Source organism: Lutra lutra, chromosome 1 (genome assembly GCF_902655055.1).
Source record: "Lutra lutra chromosome 1, mLutLut1.2, whole genome shotgun sequence".
NCBI classification, from domain to species: Eukaryota; Metazoa; Chordata; class Mammalia; order Carnivora; family Mustelidae; genus Lutra; species Lutra lutra.
This window is the reverse complement of record NC_062278.1, coordinates 111,311,820-111,329,040: the sequence shown is the minus strand read 5'-3', so window position 1 is coordinate 111,329,040 and position 17,221 is coordinate 111,311,820. Positions and strand designations below refer to the sequence as shown.

The 17,221-nt window shown below is 41.8% G+C and overlaps 1 long non-coding RNA gene across 1 annotated transcript; it reads right to left on the bottom strand.

Annotated features, from left to right (window-relative positions):
- Positions 1 to 7,880: 7,880 nt before the first annotated feature.
- LOC125101975 (uncharacterized) lies at positions 7,881 to 17,161 on the bottom strand. The gene is made up of 2 exons (XR_007127992.1): positions 16,836 to 17,161; positions 7,881 to 9,261 (listed from the first exon to the last, which is right to left on the bottom strand). It is a non-coding gene; the product is annotated as an uncharacterized LOC125101975 (long non-coding RNA).
- Between the last annotated feature and the right edge of the window lie 60 nt (positions 17,162 to 17,221).

Genomic DNA, 17,221 nt, shown 5'->3' with positions numbered 1-17,221 from the left:
CAAATGAGGAGAATGCCCCGGAATTCAGCCTCAGGGCCCAAGTCTATGGCCTGGGCTGTGAATTTTAACTGGCTGTTGCCTGATTGTCTTTCTTTGGTATTTGACATACTTGTCATTGGATCTCTGGTAAAGCCGTTCTCTTTCTCTAGCCACTGATTCATATTCCCCACAGAGGGGCTAGAATTATGCCCTACACAGCAGGTGTGCGCTGACCTGGAAATGGTGCCATCAGCTAGGTCATTTGCAGATTACATCGAGCTTTTCCATGATCGCGATGCACTGTGGGCCAGCCTGCAGTGTCTGGTCAGCCTTCTTCCCAGCTTTCTCCTCCTAGATTCACAAAGCCCAGTTTCAACTAATTCTTAATAATGCAATTAAATTTTTGGAAACCAAAGCCGAGTTTCATATTTAAATGTTGACTTTCAGCACACAGGAAAGGTTGGCCAAAAACAAGACTGACTGAAGATTTTGGCAAAGAGATTAATTGGGATTTTCCATTCTCAGTAAAGCTGCATGTGTTAACCCACAGGTAATACTCTGTCCTCAGGGGTTCCCAGGGACCAAAGAGCAGGCAAGGCATGAAACTGAAAACCAACATGCCTCATAGGAAATTGTTCTCAAAAAAAAAAAAAAAAAAAAAAGTCAAGTAGAGGCAGACTTGAACTGTTTCCTCTTTTGAAATGTAACAACACCTACCTCTCAGGGCTCTTGTGGGGATGAAATTAGAACATATATGAACAGGCTAGCACAGGGCCTGGCTCAGGGTAGGAGCAATGAATGTATTTACTTGCTAATACTTCAGTCCATGAAAAGGCACTTATCTGCAGTTAAATGACTAGATTTTGAACCTCAAGCTATAGCTACCAGCCCAGCTGGTGCCTTCCCATTCTGGGTCCCCATTTATTCCTCTTTCTAATTAGAATAATAATCATGGCTTCACAGGGTCATGAGGAGAAGCACATTCAGGAAAGGCTGAAGAAGTTCTCTGCAAACTAGACAGCTTCCTAGACAAAATAAAGTACTGTTAATTGTACACCTTATCTCTGGGCCATTCTTTTAACTCTCCTATGTCTGGAATACCCTCCTTCCCTATACCCCTTCTCTTTAATCTGCTGTAACTCCCTCCTAACCTTACCCGTGTGGAAGTTTTGCCCTTCATTTGTAAGGCAGTACAGCATAATGGCTATAGGCAGACTTAAATCCCTAGGGTTCAAATCCCAACTCTGCTGTTTGTTAGCTGCTCGATCTTAAGTTACCTGACCTTTCTGTGCTTCAGCTTCCTGGCTGTAAAGTAAAGATGACAATACCACCCCTTTTACAAGGCTGAATTAAGTAAGTTCACAAGAGTGAACATGTATGTATTAAACCAGTACATACTAAGGACCATATATATCTAGTTTTCATTATTTCAAAGCTATCCTTATACTTTTGATGTTTATGTCAAGAATACGTTCATTATCTTACATTCTTTTGTTTTCTTGCTTTTTTAAAAATTTATCTATTTTCTTTAGAGAGAGGGAGAACAAGGGGAGGGGCAGAGGGAGAGAATCTCAAGCAGATGCCCCACTGAACATGGAATCTAATACAGAATTCAATCCCACAACCCTGACATCATGACCTGAGCTGAATTTAAGAATCAGATGTTTAACTGACTGAGCCACCTAGGCGCCCCTACATTATTTTATTTTGATGTTCAAATTCTATCCCTCCAAGAAACTTTCCTAGATCTCTTGGTTTGAAGCAATCATGTTCCCATAGTCAATCAAAATAAACCGGTTACCGTTTAGTGATAGCCCTTATCATTGTATGTTTGTCGATATTGCTCTCCTGCACTGGTCTTAGAGCCCTGAGTGACAGAGGCTTCCTCTTGCACCTCTGTACATATGGTCGATGTGCATTAAATATTTACTGAATTGGATGGAAGGTATGCAAATGTACACCTAAATATACTGGATAAGAGCTAATAACAACACCCATATAACTGTATTTTAAAGGCTGAACACGACTGCAACCTTTTAGCACACATAGTATGTGCTTAGTAAATGTATTTCCTTGGAAGGATGGAAAAATTACTAAAGGTAGGTTGAGTCTAACGAAAGGCTTCCATGGATTGGGTCCCTCTCATTGAAAACATGTATTAAATGGGTAGGTCACTTATCCTAGGAGCCAGGGCTGAATTAGGATACCAAGGAGAAGAAAAGTAGCTCTTGAAATTCAGGCAGTCATATTCAAGAGGAGAGAGAGTCCAGTTGCTAAATAATCACAGGGGCTGTGGGCACTAAGCTGAGTAGGATGGAGCTTCACAGGGACATCCCTTCAACCCCTTGGTCACTGCTCTAAACCTTAGACTTCCTCGATATTAAATTGCACAGGTATGTCCACTGGAATGGCGGCACCTTCTTTTTCAGTAAGTAGGGAACCAGGAGAAAAGGTTCTATGTTGGGCGCCTGGGTGGCTCATTGGGTTGGGCATCTGCCTTCGGCTCAGTTCATGATCTCAGCATCCCACATTGGGCTCCCAGCTCCACAGGGAGTCTGCTTCTCCCTCTGACCTTCTCCCCTCTCATGCTCTCTCTCACTGTCTCTCTCTCTCTCTCTCTCTCAAATAAATAAAATCTATATATAAAAAAAGGTTTTATGTTGGCTAAAGGAAGAAGGGAGCAAGTTAGTAATGAGCGTGGGTGGCTCACATGTGGCAGGTGAAACTATAAGGTAGGGGAGGTGACACCATGAGTCACACCAATAGAGCTATACAGATTCCTTAGTCTCAGCCATTTTGATGTCAAATGTTGACAAAACAATGTAAAATAAACCAACAAAAGTGCTAATCCCGAAAGAAGAATTAATCTATCACTAACTCTACTTCCACCGGTAGCTTTATTTCTTTAACTTCCTATTTGCTATGGGGTGAGAAGTGAGTTTGGACTGGACTATCTCTAAGGGTCATTCCACCTTTACTGGTTTTTTATTCTATTTTTCATGCCTGGCCTGATATGAAAACCAATCCTTTCTCCCAGCTTTAAATACTATGTCTATTTTGACGAATCCCAAACTTATATCTCCAAACCAGACCCATCTTTTGGGTTCAGATCTTGCATATCTAACTCCCTACCTTGACATCAGAGACATCTCAGACGTACGATGTTCAAAACCAAATTCTTGATTCCCAGCAACTGCTGTGCAGAAACTTTTACTTTGCAGTGTTTCAACTCAGTAAATGGAAACACCCACCCAATTGCCCAAACCAGAAGCTTGGGATTTGTTCTTAGTAACCCTTCTCTTTACCACCCACTCTTGATCAATCCAATCTTTCTTTCAATCTTGTCAATTCTACCCTCAACATATACCTCAAATCTTTGCCCACCTCTCCACCTACACTGCCATCTCCCTTCCTCTCTCACAACGACTCCTACTGTAGCCTCTTAAAGATTCTACTCTCACCCCTTTCTAATGCACCTTCCATGTGATAGTTGGGGTGCTTTTCTCAAAATATAAATCAGATCATGTCATCACCTAGCCTAAAAAACTGAAGTGATTTCTCAATATACTTAGAATAAACTCTCAATTCCTGCCCATGGTCTACAAAGGCCCCTGTGGTTTAGCTCCTGTTTCTCCCTCCAAATTCATCTTCTACCAGTCTCTCTGTTTGTGCCATGCTGGCATCTTTCAGGTCTCTGACCATGCTGGGGGTTTAGAGAGTTGTTTGACCTCTGTTTACTCTGCCCAGTACACTTTACCCCTCACTCTTGGCCTGGCTAACCCATCCTTCTTTTTCAGCTTAAAGCCTACTTTAATAGAGAGGCTTGTACCCTGAGCAAATGATGTCCTTCCCCCACCTCATGGTACTGTATTTCCTGCATCTCAGTTATCATAATTTATAGTAAATATTCCTCTGCGTATTTACTTGTGTGATGTTTGTTTCCTTGACTAGACTATGGGCTCCTCCAGGGACAAGTTTGTCATTGTTCTTTGTATATGAAAAGTCTAGCCCAGTGCTTAGCACACAGTAGGTTCTAAATTTGTAATTTTTGTGGTTGCATATTTATCAGACCTGAAAATATCAACAATGCTTATCCCATGCTAAAAAGGTCCAGCCAAATGGGTGATAAGATAATGAAATATATCCCACTATGTCCTGTTTCTTCAAACTTTTTAGTTCTAGAACCTTCCAGCACTTACTACAACTTTCCAGTTTGGGGAGTTGAGATGAGAAGTATTTTGGTGTTATGTTCCTTTGCTATGCCTCCCTCCCCTCCCCAGACACATTTAGTTTTGTGCAGGAATGTGACTTCTACAGGTATGGTTGGGTGAGAGGTGTTGGGAACAGGAGGGGTGGAAAGGGAAAAAAAAGGAATCGTATGGGGGAGGTGGCTGCCCTTGCACAGCTTGGACATCGTCCCAGCTCACCCACGTTGGAGTTTTTTTTTAATGCCATATACATCCAGTATTCTCTTCTTCCCACCTCTAAGAATCCAAAAATAAATGAGCTGTTGATCAAGAGCTTGGTGCTGGCAAAACTGGCAAGTACAGGCAGACAGGCTACCAATTCTAGAAGTTTCCTCTTGCCACTACCACCCGCTGCCCCCGGCCCTCTGTTGAGAACATTGAGCACCTATTTCTACTAAGTCTACTGGGTATTTCGTTCCATGTAGGTCCCTATTGTTATAGACTGCAGGAACCAGGATATGGGCTTTTGAATAGTTTTGACTTTAACAAAGGTCTGTTGCTTCATCTGCTGAGTTATTGCTTTGCGCAGTTATTAGAGCGAAGGCCTTACTTCTCTCCAGCACCTGTGCTCCTATTTTCTCTCCTCCTCCCTATCAAGAACAACTTGCTCAAAATCCCTTTTTATATTCACCTCATCATTCGTGGATCCACTCTGCATTTGTTGTGGGGATGGGAGGGCTAAATGCAGGGATTCTCTTAAGAGGATGTCACTGGCCCAGGGCTCCTCCTGTCACACAGGTCAACCCTTTGGTAGAAAGTTATCAACCATCTTGTAGTAACTCGCCCATCAACTCAATTGCTTGAAAAATGTATAGAAATCCACCTTGTTAATCCTAGAAAATAGCCCTGATTCATTTGGACTTTGTTTATACCTTTTACTAAGATTGAAGTTAACTCAAAACAAATGATTTTTTCCATTTGGGTGCAGGGGAGGGATGAGGAGGGGCTAAGGTAGAAGGAGGAGGAAGAAAGAGGAAGAAGGTACTGAAAAGGAGGATCTAGTACTGGATTTCAGTTCCCACTACTGGGAAAAGGTTCATTTCCAATTCTGCATTTCAAGAACAAAAAGACTTTCTGATGATCTTTTTTATTCTTTTTGGATCAGTATGAATCCTTAGCAGTTAATTTATGTCTTCCTGAACTTAAAAGGTTAAAATATTTTGGGAAGTGAAATGAATATATTTAAGGATGGTTACAAAGTCAAGACAGGGCACTTTAAATCACTGTTCCCCAGACATAATCTGAGTCACAGAATCTGTTAGGGAATAACCTGAAGGCTTTACTTAACTATGATAGTTCACTCATTAGTTTGTCCATTCATTCAACATTCAGCAACTTTGACCTGTGCACTGTAACATCCAAAGTACTTTTCCCCACCCTTAATTCTCACGAGAACCCTGTAAGGTAGTCCTTTAACAGAAATTACCATTTTAGAGAACAAGAAACCGAGACCCACAGAAGTTAGTCAGTTATGGAACTGTAACTGGAACCCAGATCATTGGACTTCACATCAAATTCTCTTTCAGTTCTACCTAACTTGAACTTAACCAGCATTTCTTAAGTGAGCAATGTGTTGGGCACAAGTGTCGGAAAACAAAAATGAGATACTCTTACCCTTGAGGAGCACCTAACCTATTGAAGAAAGGCAGAGATTGAGGCAGGGGTGTGGGATGAGGTAAGCGCATGGTCTTCGGAGTCTGGTGTATAAAACGGTTGTAGGAGGCAAGACTGGGAAAAGTTGGAGGGACTTAAGCACTTGATTTCTCGATTTGCCATCACCTCCACCAATTTTTCTTAATCTGCCGTCACCAAGTATGGCTTTTATTACTATCAGAAGTTATCTTTTTCTGTCCCCGCTTTCTTTTGAGTATTTGGCTAGCATTGTAGTGCCAGTGTCTCCAAAGAGTAGGGTTATTCTTGGCACCCTGAAGTTTCCTCATTGAATGCTACTGGGCTAACTAATAGTAAGACTGCCGCAATCTTGCCTGGAGGTGTTATGCGTGTATCATTATATCCAATCCATCCTTGCCTGGCCACAAAGAGGAAACAGTTACAACCACTGGTAGATAGGCCCAACCCTGGGTGGGCTGGGTCTTGGTGACGACAGTGCTATGGAAAGTGGTCTGGATGCAGGGCTGGCAGCTGGAGAGATCATCTGCCCGTTTGTCACTCAAAGGTCTGGGATGGCCGGAGCAAACTTGGGCTTAGAGTGAAGCAGGCATCAAGGTGTATTAGGTGTGCAGTTCCTGCTAGGGATGCTGTTGGGTTCTGACATCCAGGTTGCAGATGTTACTGGAGGCTGTGTGCTCTGGGAGAGGATGATGCTGGATGATATGACCACTCATGGTAGAACCTATCAGTTACAAGAAGATACAAAAATCAGGTCCAGGCAAAGCTCTGGCCTGCAGACTGAACCTAGCTGTTGATTGTGGTGGTGAAGATAGCCAAGGCTCTGTGTGTGCCTAGGCTCATGGGGATCTTCCCATGTTGGGTATTGGGTATTGCTGGATGGTACACTGAAATGGCTGGGTTATATCTGTTCTAAACAAAATGGAGTGAAAAATTCAGAGAATGAAACTGCCAAAGTGGGGGGTGTGAATGTCCACACTGATGGCAGAGTGGGAGGTAGGACACAGCATCTGAGAAGAAGCCACAGAGTTTTGTTTGGTTCAGAGTCAGGACACCCCTGGGGCCCTGTCCTGGCTCAGGGACTATCTTTTGTATGACCTAAAGCAAGTTTTAGCACTTTTCTGAGTTTCTGATGATTCAGTAGGTTCTGTGCCCCCGGGGTATCATATCGTATTCATATTGGTTTCCGAGCATCTAATGCAGTGTTTCCTTCACAAGAGACGGTCAGTGAACTTGCACGAATGGGGTGAGGAGTGTGAGGAAGGACATTAGTTTCAGGAGAGTGGGGCTTCTGAGAAGCATGGTCCTCACCCTCACCCCCTTGATTCTGATGTCTACCCCCATGCCCTTTGCCAAAAATCAGTGATTCAAATAATAGTATACTCCCCAAAGTTCCTAATAGACTGTGATTCTCCGAAGGGAAAAAAAAAAATTGTTTTGCTTTAGCATTCACTAGTCAAACCTGTTATAAGAATCAAAAATAAATGACCAGTAGCCCCCAGAGAACTCCAAAAGGCAGTCTATCTACCAGGAAAATGCTGGGGGTGACCTCAGAGAGATACCAAAGTAACAAGAAAACCTCTTGACATTTGCAGATGCTGTGAAACACCAACAAACAGGAGAAGCACACTAAGACCCAGGGGGCAGGGATAGATAAAAGATTTACAGATCACCTAATCTCATTTAGGTTAACGTGTGTGCTCCACAAGGGTGCTGTTTGTTGTTGTGGAGACAAGTGTCTCCCAAAGTGAAAGGTCTTCTCTAAGAGTGAGTGCTCTGTTCTCACTTTTGCTATAGGTCCTAAAGATGTGGACAGCATTAACTTTAGGCCAAACATTGAAGACCTGTGAATTAGGCAACTAATTGCATTTAAAAGAATTCACTTAGGGCTTTTTAGTGTCATAGGTGTGTGCTTATGAGATAGGGAGATAGATAGGAAGAAGATAGATATCAAACTAATATATAAACATTACATAATTTAGAAGATAAAAAAATAAGGGAGGAGAAAAGCATTCATAATCCTACTACACTAAGACAACCAAAATATTTGTTTATTGTGTATTCTTGTTTATATCCCATTTATTTTCTATGGAGGGTATTTTTAAACATAGTTATAATATGCCATATATATATATTACATATATATATCCTACTTTTCACCTTATTTATTACCATAAGTATTTTCCAATTCCAATTTTTAAAAATTAGATTACACTTCATCATTCTCCACCCAACACCTTTTCCCTCAAGTCAGTCACAATGGGACATGGAGGTTGTGCGTATTTGTTGTTGTTAGATATAACACTTAGATACCTATATTCATTCAACGACTTTGACCCTATATGTTTGAATTTTTTCCTGTATGTTGTATGCACCTCAAAGATGGGTTCCTAGAAGTAGAATTACTAATTCAAAGGGCTGAACTTTGATTCTTGAGACATGTGACCAAATGGATCACTGAAAGAGTCATGCTAACCAAAATATAGTATGACAGGATTCAATCTCAGTGAATTTCACCAAGTATTATTTAAATGTCAGCCTCCATAGTGAACATAAGTATTGGTCCAAAGATTTTATAGCCACTTGGCAGAGAGGTTGATAGATGTGGGAAAAGATAGGAAAAAAAGGAAGAGACACTTAAAACTCAAGTACTGCATGGGAACTAGACACTGTTGGTAACTGACAACTGGTTAGAAATTAATGAGGCATTACTGAAGTAATGTACATCAATGTAATAGCAGCTTTCAGCTTTCCAGAGTGGATACAGCTGCAAAATAAGTGATTCAGGGTGGACTTGTTGATGGGAATCAACTCTACCACTAATTTTGGGGGTTGTCTTTGCAAACCATTTGTCTCTCTGGACCTTTCAACTGCAGAACTAATAGGCTGAAGGCTGAGGAGAGTTTAGATTGTAGTGTCAAATCCAGATGATGAAGACAAAGTCCTAGAGTCATGGGTCCAGTCAGCTATTTCTCCTCGACACCCAGAGTTACAACTCTGATGAGATCAACAGTTCTATCAGAGTTGTACAATGAAATAGCAGACATCCTGGGAAGCTCTTCGGGCTCCCCACAACCTCAGTTATGAATCTGCAAGTTCTGTATGCCCCATTTGGACTGATGGCAAAGATTCTTCAGGACCTTGTTTTCACAGAGAATCTCCACAGGAAAATGTTGAATAAGCAGATCAAGGAGGTGGCTTGAGTCATCGACCACCATAACGACATTTGGCCTTTGGTGCCTCCCTAGTGCTCTCCATCCAGATGATGACACACAAAAATTAGCCATACTGCTTTCAATTTAGTAAACTGAAAGAATAAAGGCAAGTTCCTTCATTGTCCGGACTCTGTTTTGCGGGCAGGACCTCTCAGATTTCAAGAGAAGCTTGGGTCACTTTTTGGAGGCTTCTAGTATGGGGGAAAAAAGAGAGAAAGAGAGAGATTATATATATGTGTATGTGTGCAAATACACACACACACACACACACACACATATATACACACATACACACACACACATATTTGTGGTTTTGTAACATAAAAAATGTGAAGATAGTACAGAGAACAATCCTGACCCAGTTTCCCCCATGATTAACATTTCACCTTAGTATGGTACCTTTGTGACAATTGATATTCACACAATATGATTAACTCCATCCATTAAGTCCATCATGTATTCAGATTTGTTTAGATTTACCTTCTGTCTTTTTCCATTAAGTACTACTTTACATGAAGTTATCATGTTTCCTTAGGCTACTCTTGGCTATGGCAACTTATCAGCATCTCCTTGTTTTTGATGACCTTGACAGTTTTGAGGAGTACTGGTCAAGCACTTTGTAGGACGCCCCTCTCCTACAATGTGTCTGATGTTTTTTCATAAACAGACTGGGGTATGGGGAAGACCACAGAGGTAATGACCCATTTCACCACCTTATATCAAAGGTACATACAATCAACATGGTTTATCATTATTTGTTTGGTTGGTTGTTCATGGTTTACCATTGTTGATATTGACCTTGATGTCCTGGCTGCTGTAGTGTTAGTCTGGTTTCTCCATATAAAATTACGTCCCCTGCTCCCCTTATTATACTATGCTCTTTGGAAGCAAGTCATTATGCCCAGCTCACTTAAGGAGAGGGGAATTATACTCTCCCTCCTTCAGGGGAGAGCATCTACATAAATTATTTGGAATTCTTCTGCATGGGAAATTTGTCTCTTCTCTTCCATTTATTAATTTTTCCCATAATTTATTTATATCTGTGTAAATGTGTAGACATTTATTTTATACTTCAGGTTATCATCTAACATTATTCTATCTTGTCACTCAAATTTTGCAGCTTTGCCCCTTGGAAGCTCTTCCGGTGGTGCCAGTGTCTCTGATATATCCCCCAGCAATGTAGGGATTTTTGTGTATTTGTTTGGTGTCTTTTTCTTTTTCCCCCTTTTTTTTTTTTTTTTTTTTTTTTAGCAAATCCTTATTTTATGGTACAATCTGGGTATGAGGTGTGTTCACTGCTACTGTGGCATCATTGCTTCTAGTCCAAATATATATATATATTTTTTTTTTTTTTTTAAAGATTTTATTTATTTATTTGACAGAGAGAGATCACAAGTAGACGGAGAGGCAGGCAGAGAGAGAGAGAGAGGGAAGCAGGCTTCTTGCTGAGCAGAGAGCCCGATGTGGGACTCGATCCCAGGACCCTGAGATCATGACCTGAGCCGAAGGCAGCAGCTTAATCCACTGAGCCACCCAGGCGCCCAAGTCCAAATATATTTTAAAATTTACATTTTAAACACCAACATACACAGGTTCCAATACAATCACATGATTCAGGACAGCTCTAGATTTAGTAATAGTGTGAAATCTCGGCACCATGGGAGACTGGGAGGGCTCCCACACTGGGTCCTGCAGTAGGCTCCGCACACAAAACTCACATGTGAAGGTCTTCTTTCGATCCTGTCTGTGCACCACTAGGACTGAAGCAGAACCTCAGTGGAGCGCATATCAGAAGTCCAACTCTGAGGTCTGCTCTGAATGTAAGGCCACACCGAATGGCTCTTTTGCACGGCTGCCCACCCTATATCCTCTTTCCATGATGAGCTACGGAAAACAGCAACAACAACAACAACAACAACAAGCCACAATAATCACAGAACCAGGGCATCAGAATTCTAGATTGGCTCTGCCAGCGGTTCAGTGGATGTGGAAAATGCCTTCTGTCTGGGCCTCAGTGTCTAATTGTATACTATCGGTAACATTGGATTGGATGTTTGCTAAGGACCCTCCCACTTCTAGCACATTATAACTCAAGAGTTCTATACTAAGAGTGTAATTGACTCCATGTCTCCCTGTACACGGACAGCAATATTTCAGAGGGCCTAAGCCAAAGGAGAAACAGTGGCGGTAGGATGGGACTGCTAATGATTAGGGGCTGTTTTATTACTTCCTGAGGATGCCAAGGTCTGTCAAAGACCTTATTTCATCTAGACAGTTGGGTCTGAGAAGTTTAGACTTTTTGATTCAAAAATGAAGATAAAAAAAAAATAGGAAATACTGATTGAAAGTATCTTTTTTATTGTCTTCAAGTTTGTTCTGGAAGATCAAGGATTATTATTATTATTATTATTATTTTTTTGGTAAGGGCAAACTCCTCATCTGTTATTTCCTCTAACTTCAAATCATTACTTTTAAGGCAGTTATGGCTGAATTACCTCTAAGTTTCTTACTAGGAATCTCTCTCTAGGTTTTTTTTTTTTTTTTTTTTTTTTTCCTTTCCTTTCTTTGTGTGTGTGTGTGAATGTTAGGACATATTTTTCATATCCACATGGAGCCCAGTGGTTTAAAGACTGCCCAGTTTACAAGTGTCATCTCTTTCCTATCATTGACTGGGACAGTTTCCAAAAACAAACAGAAGGCAAAAAGAAAAAAAAAAAAGAACGATAGTGCTGAAAAGACACTTGGGAACTGTCACAACTGATTATGAATGCTGGAGAGCAAAGGTACAAGGTCTTAGAAACTGTCTCCTCCAACTCAACGTCAAAAATCCTCAATTGGTTTTTGGACCCACTCAGCAAAACCCCAGACTTTGGTCTACAATTGGTTAAAAATTGATAGAGGTGAGGATTCTGGGACTGCCTTCTTTACTTAGAAGTTTAAATTTTAACCCCTTACCCTATGCCAGGTACACATATGATACAGCTCCTTTCCATTGCCCCCCCCATCTTAAAGTTATATAAATATGTATTTGGATATAAAGGTATAGAATTTAGAACAGAAAAACATAATGCAAATCATCGGAGTTATTTCTTCGCAAGGCTGAGGAAACTGAGTCCTGACAAGTGGTTTGCTCTCCATAAGGGAGTTCCAGGCAGGACTGTAATTAGAAGCCAAGGTTTTTTTGGCAACAAATCCAGGTTTGTTGTTTTTCCTTCCTACCTCACACCATGCCCCTGTGGAGTTTCGTGTTTGTGTGCATGTGTGTGGGTTTCTGTATGTACCTATGTTACACAGACACCGACATGTAGGAAACATGCACCGAGCATCTGTAGTCTGACCTCAGGGAGCGGTGTAATGACTCGATTCAGGCAGCTGAAAGGTTTCTGCGGGTGGAGGGTGAAATAAACAAGAAAAGCCACTGTGGAGATGTGAATGGAAAAGTACCGAAGGGCTCCCTCCCTCCGCACATTCTTCCACTCTCCAGCTCTGCCTGCCAGCGAGCTGGCTTCAGATAGGCTTCTTCAGGGTCAGGTGTACAGAGGGCGGCGTGGAGAAGAAGGGGGAAAAAAATGCAGGCACAACACGCAAATCAAGTTTTTCCACTTCTAGCCTTAGGTAGTAAAGACAGCTAAGTACAGGCAGGCAGCCGCAGGGAGGGTGGGCCAGCTACACAGAGTTTACAAACACTCAAGTGCTTTCCTCTCTTCATCCCTTCCTGGTCCAGCTGCTGCTTTCCTTCATGCTAGGGTTTCATAGGAAGTGAAAACCCTGCTATTCAAAACAGTGATCCAATGCAATAAACAAATGATTAGGCACGCCCCCCCCCACTTCTCTATTTTAAGCTCCCGATATTTATTTCCATTTTTAAAAAGTGAGAAAAGTTTGGAAAATCAGTGTTTTGGGGGGAAACTCTGAGCTAGGCTAGAAAAGGTTTCTAAAGAAAAAAAAAGTCTCAGAATAAAACAAGCTGAAAGCAGGCAGCATATGGATCAAAATTAAACGTTGACACTTCTTTTTCAGAAGGTAGTAGCTGGAAATCATCTTCTGTTTTTTCTTTTATTGTCTCGAAACTTTCTGCTCAATTTCTGTAAAATATACCAAGAAATCTCCTTTCTCCAAGGATAATATAGGGAGCGTGTCTACAATAACTCTAAATGAAGCATTTGAGAGAAGAGGAATAGGTAAAATTTTCCGCAGCAGGTGGACAGCACCACCCACACCCAACAGAAGTAGTGTCGAGTACCACAGCTTAGGTGACAAACATAACCAAACCCAAATGTCCATCAAAACTCAGTAGTAGCATCATGACCAGGAGTTCTTCGTTCTGAAGACCGATTTACAGTTAACGAGGAACCCAAAGCAGCCTCGCTTTCCCCAATATTGCCAGAAAAACGGACACCTTCCTCCAAAGCCAGGCAGTCAGATCACCCTCATTCTGTGAAATGACGCAGGACCATCAAACGAGGACCCATTTTCAGTTGTGTCCTGGGGTCACACATGCCTGGGGTCATACACGTTCACACACACAGGGCCAGCCTGTCCTCTCAAAAGAGAGAAGCCTGGGGGAGTTATATGATTGATCTACAAGGTTCTTTCCCATTCTAAAATCTGTAATTCTGAGATGTGATAGTTGAAAGATCTACCAAAGTACCAGAAGTTCCTGACAGGTGAAACTGACTTCCAGTTTGGAGCCCCCTTGAAAAGAGGACAAGACAGTATTTATTCCAAGGACAGCTTCCTTTTCAGCTATGACTGAATTATGGGGAACTGGATGTAAAATCTGTCCCTTTCCTTAAATAGATGTAATATTAGGACCAGGCTATTTTATTTGTAACAAAGCTTATATTTACCCAACAGCTGCGTTTGGGAACCTAGTACTATGCCCAGTCCACTGGGCAAAGGGAATGGCCTGGTCTTCTATTTTGAGTATTACTAGCCAGTGACCATTAAATAACAGGACCGGTTGATACATGGTCCCTCTGAGTCTGCAGCAATCACTCATAAGACCCCAGACACAGAATCACTCTTTAGAGCTTAAGGTTGATTTAAAAGAATTTGAATATATTCAAGTCAATCCTTTCTTTAATCCTATAACACAGCACTGCTGGAGTAAGGGAGCCCACACAGTAATGCCAACTGGCTACTGATGGGGAGAGATCAAGAATGAGAGAAAGGAGGACAATGTGGAAGAAATTCAACTGGTATAAAATCCGACAGTTATGCTCCCAGGATTTGAAAGGAGATTGAGAGAGGGGTACACAATTTTCCTCACTGTTCATTCGGTAGAGAGAAAGAGATCTACCTAAAGTCTCTATCTTTCGAATATTTTCAATATTTTTTTCCTTTTAACAGTGCCCTTCTGATCAATTTCTTTCAATGTAAACACTGATCTGGTTAAAAAAACAAAAACAAAAAACCACCATCATAGAAATGTGGGACTCTGGCACTTGGTTCCAGAAATAATGTGCTGAGAAGGTTTGAGTTCCGTGGTGGTGGGGTTAATTATCTATAAACTAGGCCTGGTGGGTTTTCCTTCCAAGGGCTGCCTGAAAAGAATTAAAAAGGTCTGAGGTGCAAGAAGGGTGAATTCCTTCCCAGCCCCCATTCTGGCTAGTTCTACTGCCAGTGGGAGCAGATTTCCCTCTGCTCTGCAGCGCCCCCATGGGGCTAAGATTGGAGTGGCAAAGAGAACGCAGGAGGGACAAACCAACAGTGTTTAAGATTGGGGTGGTGGGGGGCGATGTCAAGGGACCAATGAGGCACGGTGGCAACTTTGATTAGAAAAGTGACCAAAAACCATAAAAGTAATCTCCATCATAGGATCGATAACAGAGCAGAGCCATACACTTCACATTCCAAACCCTATATAGATACACCTGAGAAACCTTGAAGTTCTTACTACTCTCAAAGATAGAAAAAATATCACACATATAAACGCACAGAGAAAATCGCTTTGACAAAATCGGGGTATCGTTTTGAATCCAGTGGAATTCATTTAAAACTCTGAAAAGGGAGGGGAAGGAGACAATAAAAAAGCAGATAGTCCACCTTCTGGCAGAATGAATCTGCACTTGACAATATCATGTGTCTTTGGGGGTAAAATGTTCAACAACAGTGACAGGATTAGGCCTATGTATATTTTTCAAAAATCCTTTACAAGACAGGCTTTTCTGCAGAGGCTGCAGCAATCCATCTGTCAATAAATATTAAAATATTCAGATTTCATAGGAACAGACACTTAGGCATATTTCCTAAGCTCCAGAACTCGTGGAAAATAATCAAGCCCTTTGGACCTCTTCTGGATCTAAAATTCCCAACACGGCCTTTTAAAGGTGGTGGCGGCGGGAGGGGTGCACTGACAATAACATTTTCAGCAACAGATCTGAACTTCTTACGGACTTTTCCAGGGAAAGAGATCCCAAATATCCCAAGAAACAGCCCGTAATCTTTCGTAGCTCTGCTCACTTCTCCATTTTAAACCCAAATTTGAGGTTGGGAGAGGTAGAGTATTTTGGGACATATCTTTTTTGGAAATTAACAAGTGCAGAAATTTTGTGGAACCTTTAAGAACTCATCTGTAATTTAATGAGTCGCCTGAAGGACTCTCATAGCCAAGGCTCAGAACAGCCTGACCTTTGAAAGCTGTTTCTGGTCCAAACATTTTGGGTTAATTCTTGAGGAATCTGAAATATTATTTTCCCCTCACACCCTTTTTTTAAGAGAGAGACATAAAAGAAACAAGAGTCTCCCTCATTCGGGGATGAGTAGGAGGGAAAAAACCCCAACCAACATTTAAATAGGGAAACTGGCAGTTCTGAATAAACAAACCAAGGCCCACAGTGAAATGATTCTGCACTGCATTTGCCTTTAAAAAGAAAGGAAAGAAGGAAGAAAGAAAGAAAAGAAAGAGTTCCCCCCACTTCTCCTCCTCCTCCTCCCAAGTGAGCTCCGGAGCTAAGGAGCCTGTGCTGCGTGCCGCGCGCTGTAGTTGTAGCACAGGCTGTTCTAAACACACGCAGTATCTGTGATACTGGCACGGCAGGCCTTTAGAATTCCCTCCGGCTGATCTCTTAAACACAGACAGAAGAGATTTTTTACAACGACCTTGAAACGAGCCGGGGGTGGGGGAGAGCGCGGGGGATCGAGACCTTAAGAAAAAGCAAAACACAAACTTGTATTTGGTTCACCTAATTTTGTAGAACACACGCGTACACATACCCAAATACACACACGTTTCTTCCAACAAGAAATGTCCTAACAGTCAACAATAACAGAAAGAGTAAACCCACCACTTGCTGTCCTGGAAAGAAACAAACCAAACCAAAACAAATCCTTTGAACATGTCCCTCAAGTGCAGGAGAGCCTCCTCTCAGTAAAAAAGTCCAAGGGAAAAAGAAAATTGCAACCCCCCCCAAAAAAGTGGGGGTTGGGATTGTTACATGCGATCAAAAATTGAAGCAGCTCTCAACAGTCTCAATATTAAAATAACACATCTTCTTTAAAACGCTTGAGCGATTAGATAGGGGGAAAAAAAACACACACACACAAAAACAAAATCGAACCGACGCGGGATCCTAGTATTTACGTAACACCACAAACTTGCAAAAGGCAAAAATCAGAAGAAGGAAAAAAAATCCGAAAATCATCAAAATACAACCACCACCAAAAAAAAAAAAAAAAATCCCAAGCCACCACATCAACAAGGAAAAAAACAACAAAACAAAACCGAAAGACGTCCCAAATAAAATAAAGCAAATGAACCCACCGAAAACTGCTTGGCAAATATTTTTCTCGTGGTGCCTAATATTCTAGCTGGAAAGAGCTGTGGTGTTTATTGTTTTTTTCTCTTACTCGCCTCTAAAGCTACTATATATAACAGACTTTTTCCAACGGGTCGAACCTCTCTCTCCCTTTTGTGTATTTAGCTCGAGTAGCTGAGTTTATGGGTAAGAGAGGAGGAATTAGCCCCAGACCCCGGGAAAGCAAAGCGCACTCCCCCTCTTATGTCACCGAATAGCAAATTAGTTCTCAGAATTCCAGAGGCCGAGCTTTGCTACAGCGAAGACGCCGACGTCACAGAGGGGGCGCCCACGTGACGCTGGCGGAGCGGGCTGTACCATCGTGCGGGGCCCCGGGAGGGAGGGACGCCGT